Source organism: Lissotriton vulgaris, chromosome 2_2 (genome assembly GCF_964263255.1).
Source record: "Lissotriton vulgaris chromosome 2_2, aLisVul1.2, whole genome shotgun sequence".
NCBI lineage: Eukaryota > Metazoa > Chordata > Amphibia > Caudata > Salamandridae > Lissotriton > Lissotriton vulgaris.
Genome location: NC_141688.1, coordinates 19,025,288 through 19,039,703, shown reverse-complemented (window position 1 = coordinate 19,039,703; position 14,416 = coordinate 19,025,288).

Genomic DNA, 14,416 nt, shown 5'->3' with positions numbered 1-14,416 from the left:
CCGTCATCAACGCCGCCAGCCGCCACTCACGGGGGGCGGGGGGGAGGGAGCAAGAGCTGCGGACGGCCCGGTGACACACCCCCCCCCCCCCCCGCAGCACAGACGGAGCCCTCACCTGGGAGCGCGCGGAGCAGGACAAAAGCTTCAACTTTCTGGGTCGGCGCCGTCTGCACCTGGCGCGGGCGGGGCCGGAGCCCCTCCTCCCGCGGGGCACCCTGGGAGCTGTAGTCCGTGGCAGCGCCCGCCCTCCCGCTGTAAGCAGACACCGGGGGCCGGTGACTCACGGCCCAGGCGGCCCTGGCAGCGGCCCCGGGCGCACAGCCTGCTGGGACTTGTAGTTCCACCCACGGTCCGCCCGCTGCAGAACCCCCCTCTATTGGTCCGTGTCCCTTGGGGGTATAGGTACTTTCCCACTTGGCTAATCCGGCATAGTGGGAGGGGCTCAGGAATCATGCCGACCCCACAATCACGGCCCTGCTTGTTCGCTTTATGTGAAAGCCACACCGGAGACGTGCTGTGCAGACAGCTTCTAAAAGCAGCACTTTTCTCTCTGACCTCACCACGCCTTCTCAAGTGGGTGGGGAAGGATGGGAGCGAGGGCACGAGACGGGGCAGGCAAGGTAGGACATGAGAGAGAGGGACAGGGAAGCAAGAGAGGCGGGAGAAGCGAAGAGGTCCCGGGCCGCGCTGTGATTGGCTAACGTCACGGGGGTGTCCCGGGCCGGCAGCCAATCACAGCGCGGCCCGGGACAAAGGGGCGGGGCTTAAAAAAAGCCCGAGAAACGCCCCCGAATCGAGTTTTCTCTGAGAAAGCGTGATAGACAGCCTCTGTCTTCCAATGGCTAGCCTCCATTTATGGAGCTAGCCAATTGGAAACCGAGGCTGTCCTAACCTCACTACTGAAAACAAAAGATTTCGACTGGGAGGGGCTTCGCCCCGCGCCAAAAGTCGAAACCTAAAAAGCTTGTAACAGCACATTTGCAAGTGAAACAATAAGGAGCAGCATAACTAGGCAGTCAAAATGATTCCAGGTAGAGTCAGGGGGGGGGGGTCAAATCAAAGACATTCTGCAACATGTGTAAGCCCCCTGTACATTCAGAAAATGGCTCCACACTACATATCAGCTAGGAACGTTTGCTCAGTCGCTAGAATCACGATTCACCAAAAAACCTTTAATCACCTAAAACATGTATGCAGGCACTCCTGGGTCCATGGTTCTAGACTACGGACCATCCTTGGATCCTAAACCCAAATCTGTAGCCATAACCTAGTAATATGTGCTTCAGGAGACTTGAAAGCCTAGTATTTCAGTTGAGCTTTCTAAAGAATAATAGGTCTAATAAAAAGGCAGAGACCGAGAGTATTGTTGGTAGGAGGGAGGCTATCTCTGGAATTGGAGTAGCTCTCAACTAGCTGCTAAACATTCTGCTATAAACCTGGTGTTCAACTAATTGCTCGATCATTTTGATAATGCAACTTGTGATCCATTGTAAAACTCAACAATACATAATTAACGGATGCCACCTTTTTCCCTTTGAGTCCAAGCAAAAGCTCTGGATAATGTCATAATCTATTAACAGTACTCAGGTTCTGTGTAGATTGAAACATCATTCAATCATTTTGTCTATACGTTTCAGAACAAAATTGTGATATCAACGAGGATCAAAGTACTCACACGGTGATGTACAGTTGATCAAAAAGAATGTATTTTAGACTCACCAGGATGTGGACCCCTTGCTCTACATATGTAACTAGCATGCTGGACCGTCGACCTTTTGTTACAGGTCATTTGTTGTGCTGTCTGATATTTAAAAGGCTCTTGTACAATCACGATCTAGGGGATTTTTTGCATACAGTGTGGGATTGTGCTGGTCTAGTGAGATTTTGGACGGGTGTGTGGAACTGTTTATCGGAAGTGCTGGGCTGGGACCTCCCCCGTACACCTAAACTAGGCCTACTTCATGTCCTCGAAGGAGTTGGGGGTAACATCTATAAGAGACACCTACTTCTGTTGGGACTTACGGTGGCGAAAAGGGATGTGGCCCAGGCGTGGAAAGATCCCAGTGCACCCAAAGTGATTGTGTGGAAAAAGGGCCTGGACTTCTGTATGGGTCTTGAGCGGCCAATATTTGAGGCCAGAGGCTGCCCCATGAAACATTATAAAATCTGGAAAAGATGGGCGGACTACAGAGGCCTGTGGCTGGTACCCCCGGCACCCACTAGAGATGTTGAAGGGGCGGAGGCGACGGGCACATGAGGGAGATGTTTAATATCTTACTGTCATGTATGTACACTATCTGCAGAACGAGAGAGACGCAGGGGATGGGTAAGGGAGGGGGTGGTCAGGATAGGTGGGGTAAGGGGCTGAGGGTTGGGGTTTCTTTTCCCTTTTTTCTTTATATATTACTGTAAACTGAATCGCTGATTATGCTGTACTGTATTTGCCACAGCTCCTCTGGGGTACGCAGAGCTGTATCTTTTATGCGATTTGTCAATAAAAAGTTGTTAAAAAAAAAAAAGGCTCTTGTATAGATTCCGTAAGGTCAATAACACTTTAGATTTTCAGGCTTGTACAGCTACAAGGAAGAACAATGCCTTTGTTTGATTCGCCATCGAGATCTGCTAGAAAAGTCTAGATTTCGCACTGGACCCAACAGTGATGATAGCACCGTGGATCTGAGCAAACAAGCATTTCTACAGCAGACCCGTATGTAACCTGTTTCTCTAAAACAACCATACTTTCCTGCAGTCCGACTAGAAGACTTTGCCAGTGCGGAATTAACATGTTATTGGGATATGTTCTCATGTCATTTTTTAAAGTGTGGTGCTATGACTCAATGAGTGACAATACAAGCCATTAGATTTAGCAGAGTAGGTCGGCATTACTTCAGAAGTGTACGCTAATGACTGCTTGAGTATGTTTGTTTTGAAGGTGTACTTTTTAATTGCCTTTGTCCACAAATGAGAGAAGGCCACTCACTACCAACTAAAATAGCTACTCTTGCACAGTACTGAAATATATTCCACTGCCTCGTTCTGCTGAATATTTTATCAGCTATTACAAACAAAATGAGCATGCCATGCTGGGAGAGGAGTGTGCAAATGCCCGTGCAGTTAAAAGATTTAACATTTGGAATTGTGTTTTCTCCACCTCCTCGAGGAAGCGGCTAGAAATTTCTTCTGCACTCCACTGGTATTTTGTTACTTTTGTCGTTAAATCCAGATATATAATACAGAAAACAACATTACACTTACAAGCCAGTACTATTGGCTTGGTTAATGGCTGTTAGTTGCATATGATAAATAAGCAATAACCATGCCTTCGAGGAATAGCATACTAAGAATGCAACAGTTCTGAAATGGTAGGACTGTGAAATAACGAGTCTCTTTGAAGTTATATTTAAGGCAGTGAAGGGTGGCACGGCTGATTTAAGAGGTATTTTTTTCCATGTTAAGGGCAAAAAGGGAGAGCCCGATCAGGACCCGTCTACGCACCCGCTTTTAAGAACTGAACTGCAGGTGTTGAGTACCGGCAAGACCCGGCCCACTCAAAGGACGGGAGGCTGTGACTTCAGGCACAGCCACTAGCCCTTGTGGAGAGAAATTAAATGAAATAAAATGATTTTTCGGTGCGCAATGCGGTTTTCTTCCTGTAACAGCAGCTAGTTTGTTACTTCGGTTTCACCGTTCAGTATACTAATGCAAACAAGACTGGCAGGATGGCTGACCGTGTATCTCTACAAATGGCCTTTTTGGCGACGGCGCCACAGAACAGGAAATGCATCTTAAAAAGGCAGGTACGGCTGGAGAAAGAGAATGCCGCTGGTTCAGCCATGTTGAAATACGCATACTGTTACTTCTAGCCCCTGAAAGGGGTCAATGCAGCAGATACCCCTCAGGACACAAGTCCTAAAAAAAAAAGTGGAGGGACACAGTCACCTTTCATGACGTCACAACAGGAAGTGACGTCACAAAAGGTGGCTTGCACCAGCAGGCTCATTGCCTCCCCTCGCTCACCCCTTAGATGAGATTGTTCCACGTTCGGTGGCTCATGCTGCCTCTCAGCCCCAGGGTCACAGGGTCAGATTCCACTGCCGGTTCTCTGTTGTGTTAGCTTACTCTGAAATCACTTTTAAACCCTTCGATGCTCATGACGAGCTCAGCTCGTCATGAGGTACACCTCTCGTGTGCTCATGACGAGCTATGCTCGTCATGCAAAAGGAGATTTTGAAAATTTCAGCACAGGAGAGAAATCTGCTCAGCAGCCAAGGTGCAGGGGGGGACGTAGTCCACCCGTGTGGTACCCCAACTCGAGCCCCGATACCCCTTGACATAAAACTGCTGCGCTTTCACATTTCAAGTACACATCCGCCTATTTATTGTAAGACACGCCAAGTCATCACTGTTGACTGACACTGTGCACATACGCACCACTGGTTCTTTTGGAAAGGAGGTCATCAATCCTGAACAGCAAGCTTCTTAAAAGACTCTTTGTAACATAAGTGGGGCCCGTTCTACGACATGTTCACATGATGAACCTTTAGGAAAACTCACACGCTTTGCCTTGTAGCCAAAACTCTCGACTACGTTGTCTGTACTGACTGGTGATCAAAGGATGATTACTCTAAAAAGTGCTTCGGGTGATGGTGTTAAAAAACTGTTCTCTTATTTCCTACTCTGACGTCTACAACCACTGGAGGCATTTTGGATTCATGTAACGCTCATAAAGGACTTCTTATTGCAGCTCAAGTGCAATAAATCCCCCATTGTTAAGCTGCACTGGATGCATTGACCATAGCTTCCAATGCTCAGTTGACATACTGCAAACCCACCATAACAGACCAGAACCACCCAATGAGAAGCTGCTCCCATGAGCCTTAAGTGCAGGCTATGGATGCACAGGAGATCAAAGTTTCAATCTCCTCATACAATCTTCACACACCAGCGTACACTGGCCTTAGTGGCATCAGGATTAAGGGAAACTAAAGCTAGAAGAACTGTACCTGCAAGTCGGTCTTGACGCCATAGGGAACAGCATGAGGTATACACATATTAAGGTTGTGGGGAACAGCGAAGAATCACAACAAAGTACAAAACCCAACACAGGTAGAGCTGGTTGGCACAGCCCTATCCCATTCAGCAACCTGTAAAAATTGACCAGTAGCCCAGTAAATAGTCTATGCCCGGGAAGGCCAAACTATTTGCTCATGGATTATATGGGGGTGGGGGTGGAGGGGGGTGTCTACAAACCCTGCCGTCAGACTATCAAGGTGCATTTACTAGAATATCGATTCACACCTGTGCCCAAGCCAGTATCACACTCATTGGATATGTAGAATTCAGAAAGCCGTTCTAGAAAAACAGCTCATTTGGAAGGGCAGCCTGTCGATTTACATGAACACCGACCTGATTGCAAAGATCACAGAACTCCCCATGAAAATGGAAAAACCATGCTGATTGGTCCTGCATTTGGATGGTTGGGCCAAGTGCCCACATGAGGCCCTGGTCCTCATAAAGGAGTATGTTAATCCCAAGAGGAAGACTACAATTGCAGGCAAGCTTTCCGCAAAACATGCTTTAGTACCATACTAGCTAGTCTCAGGAGAATATAATCTCAATCTACTCCACTATCCAAATATAGCACGCACAGTTAATTGGGCGCCTCCCAGTCCAGAATATGCCACATTATAAATCGAAAAGACTGGAGAAAAATTGTTCAAGGCGTGTGGGATAATGGGCCTGTTTGCTCTGAATGACCGCAAGCCAGATGATAGCCCCTCAGCATCGACAAGAGCAACTCTGTCTCCTTCTTAGACTACACGTTGGAGAGACTGTAGAATATCTCACTGCCAGGAGAGTGATCATCATCCATAGGAAATCATGGTAGGAAACCTTTTTGCGTAAGCACAAGGTCACAATAGCTCTACCGGGAGACACGGATACTGAAAACCTGAAACGCCTGAAGTGGAGCTCAAGCTCGGTCAAAGATCAGGCAGGGGAAGCGGAAGTCATCCTTTAGAAGATGGCGGCAGAGGGCTCAAATCTGATATCAGTATGGGAGGTATTAGCAGGGGCACTGACAAATAAACATTATGCCAGTGGAGCGAATAAGGGAGCGCAACTCAGGTACAGTAAAGTTATATTCATGCCAACATCCATTCGCCTGAGAGGTCAACATAAGCAGACTGATTAGGCAACTACGACAAACCCCTCAGGATAAGAACCTACTAAAGAGTCTGCATAATGAGAGATTATTGAAAAGGGAGATATGGGATTTCAAATTATCTAAATAGGAAGTGCTTTGGGCCCAACTATTATATACCTCAAAGTCAAATGGTTCCCAAAACTTCTGGAAACTTGTTAATGACACTGTAAAAGGCCCAAGTACATCTCACAAAGCAAATATAAGTGAGGGTGACTGGGTCGAAGCTACTGGGGAGACAACTGGGCTACAGACTCCATTGCATATCCAGCATATACATCTGCAGAGATAAACAAGATCATACAAAAAAAACCTGGGTCCGATTGCTCCCCTGGCCCAAATGGGATACCATAAGTACTTTTTAAACACCCAACTTGGAGATGGGCCATATTTCTGGCCTTGATGTTTAACTCTATTTTGGCAAAAGGAGTCACCGCAAGAAGTTGGTATGGCTTGACCCTTCACCCCATCTTTAAGGGAGGTGCTGTCATCAGTGATGTCACTGACCAAAGGGGCTTAACACAGGCCCCCGCATCCCCTGTGGTGCGGAAGGGGGCCCCCAGACCCTTCAGGGGACCCCCTTAGCACCGCACTTCGGCTGGAGCTCCAGATTAAGTTTAGAGGGGGCTCCTCCACATACCCTGCAGGGGGGCCCCCTCAAATTTTGTTATGCCACTGACTGACCATGTCCTGAGTGATATAATATGCATCAGCAGTGCATTGCAGTCGCGCAAGTTATAGTTAGTTCAGCTAACTATAACGGCAGAATTTCTCTGGTTTTGTACAAGTGAAATGTCAGCCTAACCAGAACGTCCCTGAAACCGGTGATTTTTTAGGGGATTTCTTAAGATTTTCACATGCTAATTCCTAACTATACTTACATAGGTAGAACATGTACAGAAAGGGGACGAAAGGTACAGAAAGTAGCAAGAGAGGTGCAGAAACAAGCAAGAGATGTGCTGAAAGAGGCAAGAGAGGCGCAGAAACAAGCAAGAGTGGTTTGCACACCATCAGTACCAATCTAACACCCACATTTAGCAAGAAGTAAGAAGTGACCATTCTAGGTTTGCAAAGGACCTTCCACCACACTATCACTTGCAGCTGCATTTTTGGTAACGTTTGAGCTAGAAACAAGGTTTTTTTTGTTCAAATCTGCAGATTATGTGGCAAATGCGGAAAATGAATAATAGTGCGAAATTTGGTGCAGCTAAAAAGTCGCATAATTCCAGTGGCCATGCTCATACCTCTAACTAGGTCCAGAAGTGGTCCTCAGTGTTTCATTCTTTTTTTGTCTCACTGAGTTTATAGTTTAGCTTCTATGGAAACAAGAAAGACTAAACCAGAGGTTACCACTCCACAACATAGACTACCATACCGCATAATTACTCTCCATAACACAATCCCACTCTACATAATTCCTATACACTAAATGCCACATACTTCCTATCCACATAGTTTCACTGCACAACATACCACATAATTTCACCACAGAACATACATCCATTCCCAAAAACATACATAAAAAGACTCACATTTACAATGCCAATAGCTTTAACTCTTGCAAAGGCGAGACCTAATAAATTGCAAATGCTTCTTTAACTAGTCACATTTGCAGAGTGGGGGAGAAAGGGGGCTGGGCCTCCAACCAGCGCTCTGGAATTCCGCTGCGTAGGACTTACAGGAGGGCTTCTTGGCCCCCAAATCCCTTCAGGAGTAAAGTGGACTTCACCCCCCAACCAGTACTTTGCCAGGAGGCGCTTTGCAGAGTGGTGGAGAGAGGGGGAGAGTGGCCTTCAAAGACCTTAGCTGGAGGTAACAGGAGGGGTAGTTGACCCCCAAGGACAACCTTGGGGACCAACTACCCCCCTCCTGTTACCTCCAGTAAGTCCCACACAGCAGACTTAGTAAGTTGTCAGGCAACGCCCCCTTTGACAACCACTCTGAACTGCACTCCCTGACACGCTCTTGGGTGGGGATTAAGGTCCCCTTTGCTACTGGGGGTCCTTCAGGGCCAACTAGCCATCCGATACCTCCACTAAGGCCCAGATAGTGGGATTGCTGAGAGGTGGACACATGCCACACACCCTTTCTCCAACACTCTGCAAACATGCCTCCTGGGGTGCTCTTGGTTGGGGGATGAAGTCCACATGCCTCCTGAGGGTCCCTGGGGGACAACTAGCACTCCTGTTATCTCTAGTAAGACCCACATAGCTGGATTGCCGAGTGGTCCGAGGACACGCCCCCTTTTTACACCACCCTGCAAACGAGCCTCTTGGTGCACTGCTGCTCGGGGGATGAAGTTCACTTTAACCCTGAGGTCCTCAGGACATAAGAGAACCTAATCACCCACCAGCAGTGCGCCAAATAGCACGTTAGGGGAGTGGTGTAGGGAGGGTGCGGGCCTCAGACGAGATGCTGGCTTCGCTTTTCTTTCTTAAAAGGGGGGCTGTGTGGCCACCCATTCGCTTAATATTTGTTTGGGCCCTGGGGACCACATCCGCTGAGCCATTTTTTAAAGTAAAATACAGAGGCCGATTCCGGTTCTGGGACCCCTTCCCCCCGGGTATGGCAACTTTTTTTTTAATAATTATATTTAAAGGAGGGGGGCTGCCCCCCATCCCCCACACTTCCGGAGGCCATTTTTGGCCCCAGGCACCCCCTCTCCAAGGACTTTGCCTCCAATTTATTTATTTATTGGGAGGTGGGGGGCTCTTTGCCCCCTTCCCTGGGCCACTTTTGGCCACAGGGACCCCATCCCCCGAGGCCTTGTCCCAGGTTGGGGACCACTTGGAAGCCCCAGTGCCCCTGCGTTCCCTGCCGGCTCCCAGCCTCCTGCGGGAGCTGGTATTGCTTTTGGACAAAGGGAGCTGCAAACATGAAGCTTCCTTTGCCCAAAAGCAAATCTGCTTCGCTTCATGGAAGAGAGTGCAGTTTATCTGCTCTTGCTTGCGTGTGGGAGCAAGAGCCCCCCCCAGCCCTCCTACCAACAGTTTTCGAAAAAGCCCCGGGGAGGTGGCGGTCCCCGGGGCAGCTGAGGCCCCCACATGATAATTCTGCATTGCCAATGGGACCTGGCCCAACTCGGAGCTTCTAGAAAACGAAGCACGAGAGACCACAATTCATTTTTTTAAAATACCGCTAGAGGATCAGGGTGTTTCTATCCTGCCCCCTTTTCTTGTTTTTTTAACTTTTTAGGTCGAGCTATTTATAGCTCTGACGTATTGTAGGGGAAACAAAAATCTTGAACAAGCGGATTCCTCCCAATGCATGTGATCTATTGAAGCGTGACAATTAGCCAGCACGCGCTTGGCCTCATTCACACCCCATTCACTGGCTCCCTCCTACTCGCTCACTCCCCTGCTCCCCCGCCCCTCTACCCCCCATCCGCCTCGCACACCACCATGCTCCTTCCCTCCCACTCGTCACACCCCATATGCTGGTTCCCTCCCACTCGCTCGCTCCCCTGCTCCCCCGCTCCCCCACCCCCATCCGCCTTGGTCTCAAACAGAGGTAAACAAGCTTGTTTTCCTCTACAGCCTTTGCATTTCACCTCACTCTCTCTCACCGACCCAATCCCTTCCCACTCCGTTTACCTTTCATTTTTATTTACTCTACCTCACTCTTTCTCTATTTTGCTCCTTTATCTCAATCTTTCCCCCCCTTGCCCGCCTGTCTTATCCCTCCATTCCTGTCTGGCATTCTGCCTCCTTCTCCTCTCACCTTCTTCTTGAGAGCCACACGGTGTTCGCTCTGCCTGCCCCAGTCGCCTCTCCTTCAATCTATTTTCTTTCTCCCTGCACCTCTCCCCTGTACCCTCCCCCCATCAGCGACTATCTCACCTTCTGACTTTATCGGGTCCCCTCTCTCCACATATGCTCCTTTCTGTTTACCGCACTTTGTCACTTTCTTCACATCTCTATTTCTCTTCCTCATCCTGTCCCTGCATCTGTCTGATCCTCCTCTACATCCCCCCCTTCTCGTGTCCTCTCGCCACCCTCCGGTCTCCCCTCTAGATAGAATTACCACGCTGAGGAATCGTTTAATCTGTATTTATACGTTCTTTTCACACAAGCCACGGCCTCTGTGCACTTTCCCCTGCAGCATTTTATCACATTAGAATTGTTGCCTTGGGCTGACTTGAGCAGCCATACATCTGGAGCACCATTTGTGCAAGCTGCCGAGGAGCTCTCCACCTGCACGGTGCCGCTCCCTCTCCTCCTCCAATCTCTCTTGCCCCCACACCTCTCTGTCTCGCTCGCGCTCATCCCTCTCATTCAGCTTCCTTCATAAACACTCCCTTTTTTTCCCTCTGCTGCCTTCGATTTTCACCTCACTCTCTCACTGGCCCACTCCCTTCCCACTCAGTTTACCTTTCCTTTTTACTCTACCTCACTCTTTCTCTATTTTGCTCCTTTATCTCAATCTTTCACCCCCTTGCCCCAACGGTCTCATCCTCCATTCCTGTCTGGCATTCTTCCTCTCTCTCTCTCCTCTCACCCTCTTCTTGAGAGCCACACTGTGTTCACTCTGCCTGCCCCAGTCGCCTCTCCTTCAATCTATTTTCTTTCTCCCTGCACCTCTGCCCTGTACCCTACCCCCATCAGCGACTATCTCACCTTCTGACTTGATCAGGTCCCCTCTCTTCACATATGCTCCTTTCTGTTTACCGCTCTTTCAGTCACTTTTTCTTCACATCTCTCTCTCTCTCATCCTCTCCCTGCATCTGTCTCCTCTTTCCCTACATCCCCCCCCTTCTCGTGTCCTCTCGCCACCCTCCGGTCTCCCCTCTAGATAGAATTACCATGCTGGGGAATAGCTTAATCTGCGTGTATAAGTTCTTTTTACACAAGCCACGGCCTCTGTGCATTTTCCCCTGCAGCATTTTATCACATTAGAATTGATCAGAATTGCTGCCTTGGGCTGACTTGAGCGGCCATACGTCTGGAGCACCATTTGTGCAAGCTGCCGAGGAGCTCTCCACGTGCACTGTGCTGCTCCTCTCCTCCTCCGATCTCCGCCGCCCCCAAACCTCTGTCTCGCTCGCTCTCATCCCTCTCTCATTCAGCTTCCTTCATAAACACCCTCTTTTTTTCCGTCTACTGGCTTCGCATTTCATCTCACTCTCACTGGCCTGCTCCATTCCCACTCCGTTTACCTTTCCTTTTTACGCTGCCTCAATCTTTCTCCATTTTGCTCCTTTATCTCAATCTTTCACCCCTTGCCCCGCCTGTCTCATCTCTGGATAAATTCAGCACAATATCCTTGGTGCAAAAACCATCAACTGTTGCATGGCTAAACACTTTAAACCATGTACCTTATAAGTGTTTAGCCATGCAACAGTTGATGGTTTTTGCACCAAGGATATTGTGCTGCAAAACTAAATACTTATAAGGTCCTAAAAGCGAGACCTATTGACCATTTGATCTATTGAAGCGTGACGCTTCGCCCGCGAACGCTTGGCCTCACTCACACCCCATATGCTCGTTCCCTCCCACTCGCTTGCTCCCCTGCTCCCCCGCCCCCCCACCAGACTTGAAAGGAAGCCTCGCACACCAACATTTATCTCTCTTACACCACAAGTCATCAAAGGCTGCTGCTCCCCCGCCCACCCCCCACAGCAATGCCGAGAGCTTGTTGCTATTGCCTCAGAGTGTCCTTTAGGAGCTGCCCGCGCTCGCTTTGCACTTTGGCCCCCTGCTGCCCCTCTCTAATCCAGCCTGTGCTGCGCCATCGTATTCAAACAATAGCCCCAGCACTCAAAGCCATCTGAAAAAATAGAGTCAGAAGCAGCACAGGACCAAGCGCAGCCTCTGCTCCTCTTCCAAAACAAATAAACAGCACCACTCAACACCACAGCACCACTCAACGCCACTCAAGGCACGCACTCAATCCTCATCTGTGCATTTTGTTTCTATTGAGAGGATGTATAGAGACAAACTAAAAACTGATCAGATCCTGCTGATACTAGTACTGTAAAGATGGCAGAATAATTGCTTTTAATGAAGTGTAGCCAATTGACAGCCACCCAAGAAACCGCACGTATCCATATAAAGAAATTAAAAAAAAATAAAGTCCAGTAACTACATGGTTTTCAAAATAAAAGTGCCCCAGTCCATTCTCAAGCCAGGAAAGCATTTTTCAGTCATTTTCCGCTTCCACGTTCTAATTGTTCCTTGTGGAAATAGCCTTCTCTCAAGTCAGCATTCCAAAGAAGGCACCAAATATCAAGTGGGACCATTTAGCATACACCTATGTAGAATTAAAGGCCAGCTTGACAGGTCTCTTGCTGCCTATCCAATTAAGATTGAAACACGATGTGGTGACGGATTGTGCCTTAAATTCGCAACGGAAATTAAGAAACTTTGTTTAAGCAAGTGAGGGGTTGGGTTGCAGACTACCCTACGAGGAAATACGACAATCTTTGCAAGAAAACCCAATTATAACGGACTTGTATAGTCATACATGTAAATTCCTTGCTGTCCTTGTGTTTTTAGAGTAACGGAAGCAGAGTGATTTATTTCAGGAAACGGCAGCTACAGTAAAAGTTATTAATCTCCATTTGCACTGTAGGTTGCTTTGACATTGGACTTCTTTCTTTGAATCACAGCAAAAGTGGCAGATAAATACAGAAACTAATAGAATCTTCTTTTATTGGCTGTACTTTGGCGACTCATCAAAAATCATATCGCACAGTTTAGGAAACACTGGGATAGCCTCTTGACCTTGGTAAGCCCTTCTCCAACAGCCAAAAGGAACACTGCCAGCTGATCGGTTGAAACAGAAGAGACCATGCAACAAAGTATCTCTTCTTGTGTGGAGAAACACTGCATGTGATTGCCTCTATACAGCAAGTGCTCGAAGCCAAAACCAAAAAACAGTGCACGCACACACTCCAGCGTGCCCGAGCACCTATGCCCATAGTTTCCCAGAGCGGTACTGATCGTGAGAAAAATCAGCAAACCGATACATAAAAGAGTCCCCTGCAAGGCACAAAGAAAACACATACCTAACATCACTGTGTGCTCAATTCAAATGTTTGCAAAAAAAAAAAAACGTGCATACTCTTGAAGCCACAAAAATATCAAAAATATTATAGAGCAAGGAGGGGAAACCAAGGCTCCAAGGAAGTTACACAGAAGGGAAGTGGGATGGAGGTGGATTGCACTTATGTGCTCCTCGACAGGCAACGCTCAAATCCCCCCATCCTGCAGGTTTCCATGGAAAGAAGAGAGGGGGTAATCAAAAACAAGGCAGTATGGGGTAAAACACAAAATACTGTCAGCTGAAAGTGATGGATCGGAAATCCAAACAAGCCTAAGAAAATAAAGGTAACGGCCATTTAAAAAAAGGCAGAATATTTTAATGGAGTACAAATATTAGGAAAACACTCAGTTTGAGCACACAAGTCACTTACCAAAGTAGCAGCGACGGGTGGGAGGCTGGGGCGGAAGGGGCTGCAGGAATGGCATGGGGAGAGTACGTGAAAGAATACTGTAAACATGAGCAGCTGGGAGCAGCAACCGCACCAGAGCTGAGCAAATGCCACCACATAAGCGGGGTGTAATTGTAAAGCCCAAAATAACTCCAATCCCAAAACTGAAAAGCAAAGGCAGTCCAAAGAAAAATACATTTTGCTCAAGGAGTAACAAAAGAAAAAAAAAGTGTAAGCACATGTAACTGGGGCAGTCCTCTTGGGAGGTTCCAAAAGACCATAAGGGGGTACTACTAAGCATAGTCACAAAACAAAAGCAGGCATTTACGAAGGGCAGTAAGAGGAACCAATCAAAAAGATGGGCAGTGCTTCATGCCCACATTCTAGATACAGCATGTCTCAAAGAGACAGCATGCATTCCCAGTCTATGCGAGACCTAAAGAGTTAGCGGCCACCCAGGAAACCAGCATACTAAACCCAGGCATTTCTGAAAACTAGACAACCAGACGAGTACAAGGCGGTGTTTCGCTGTGGATACCACAATCTTCTTACCCAGAATACCCTGAAAACCTAGTGCCTAGAATCTCATATACCACTCAGCGTTCAACCACCTGTCCTGATAAAAATGCTGCCCCACTTGTGGGGCACTGGATAGTTCCCGCAGCAAGAACCAATCAAATTACAGTCTATGGGCGTCATCGCAAAGTAACACTCATTGACCGAGGTTTGATTTGTAATATTTGTAATATTAAAAAAAGTATTCCGATTCAGCTCTGCAAGTT